Below are 1,826 nucleotides of genomic sequence, written 5' to 3'. Positions count from 1 at the left end.
ATATAAAAATAATTAAAAAATCAATGCTTCCAAATGTTACATACAGCTGCCCTAAAAAGTTCAGCAGATTTATTCATGACTTAAGTGTCACGCAAATATCAGAGCAGAGGACGCCACTAGCACAAACAGTAAATCCGACCAAGATCCGACATGTTGCAGTTGCAGTCAGAATATTGACAGAAAGGTTGATAGATAGATGATTGTTTAGTATGCAGGTACAATAATAAGATGTTACAGTATTTTTCAGAGCCTTATACATTCTGCCTTACGGCACAATAGACATAACTACCAGTAGTTCGACTGCAAAGAAACTGACAGGTTTCAATATCTGTCAAATTCGTCGGGTTTCACTATGATTATGAACGGAATGTGCCTCGCGCTGGCTGATATAATTTATTTTTAAATATTTAAAATAAAGATTTCAAAATTGGATTCTGACAATTTTAATCGCATGTGCCAAAACACAAACAATAATACGACCAAAGAAGAACACGTCCAGAGAATATGTCATAGTTTTAAGTTCGTAGGTAACAATTTAACAACCCTAGCGACGATTTTCGTCATAAAACGTCAAATTTAAAAATTTCAACATCAGTTCTAAGTCGGCATATTCTATAATTCTGTCTACTCTGCTTACGGCATGCAAAATTTTATCATCAATAATTGTCAAAATTATTTAGGTTATTAAACTTAATATCATTATTTAAAACTTCAGACAACAAGTTGACAACAAAACTGTTTGTTTACTGTCTATGCTGGTACTGCCTAGCGTGTAAACCTTGCAGTAAGTAATATTATATCGGTATATATCCTATTGATATTATTTCGCAAGTATTCATGAAAGATGTTATCCATACTAATATTATAAATGTGAAAGTGTGTCTGTCTGTCCGTCTGTATGTCTGTCTGTCTGTTACCTCTTCACGCTCAAACCACTGAACCGATTTTTCTGAAATTTGACATGGAGATTGAGTCCCGAGAAAGGACATAGGATAGTTTGTATCCCGGAAAAATGTACGGTTCCCTCGCGATAAAAGAATTTTGACACAACGGAGTTGCGGGCGTCATATAGTTAAATATAAAAGTTAAAATTGTCGTTAAAAATATTATTCAGTTCCAATATTTTTTTGCTTAAAATGAAAGTTTAAGGTTTTAAGTGAGGTTGGAAATCAAAAGAAGAATATTTTATTTATAACTTTGCTGTCGAATCCAGTGCAAGCTGTCTAAAGGGGAACTGAGATTAACAAGCAGTTTGGCGGCAAGCATGTAGACTTCAAGCAAAAGCAAAAAATATAAATTCACTTCAAGCGCGGAGCAAGCACATTCATTCTTGACTCAAGCATCAAGCAAATATTGTAAGCGGTCAATATGCTTGAAGCAAGCGAAAATTTAAGGGGAGAAGGGGGCCACCGCCTAGGGTACCGGATAAAAAGGCAAACAAAAGGGGCGCCAATTTTTTCAGCCCTACCAGCACCCTGGGCGCCAAAGAAATCTCGCCCAGGGCGCTGGTAGTGCTAAAACTCTACATTTAATGATGATTAAACTTCAATTAAATGAAGAGTTTGACAACTTATATCAAAATCTCCATTTAAGTATCAGAACCCTGTGTACCATATTATTGTCACATGGGGTCAACAACATCCTTATGCGTTGTGTGTAAAAAATTAGAAACTACCTTTTCCATACACATTAAGGTATATCTAGGTTAATAGTACATGCGACACGTATTAATCTATGCACATCGTTTACGTGACAGGTCCAATCATAAGTGAACGTTGCCCAGGGGAAGATATGCTATAAATATATTATTAGAAGTCAGTAAATTA

The sequence above is a fragment of the Aricia agestis genome, chromosome 19 (genome assembly GCF_905147365.1).
Source record: "Aricia agestis chromosome 19, ilAriAges1.1, whole genome shotgun sequence".
NCBI classification, from domain to species: Eukaryota; Metazoa; Arthropoda; class Insecta; order Lepidoptera; family Lycaenidae; genus Aricia; species Aricia agestis.
Note: the sequence above shows the minus strand (reverse complement) of the source record.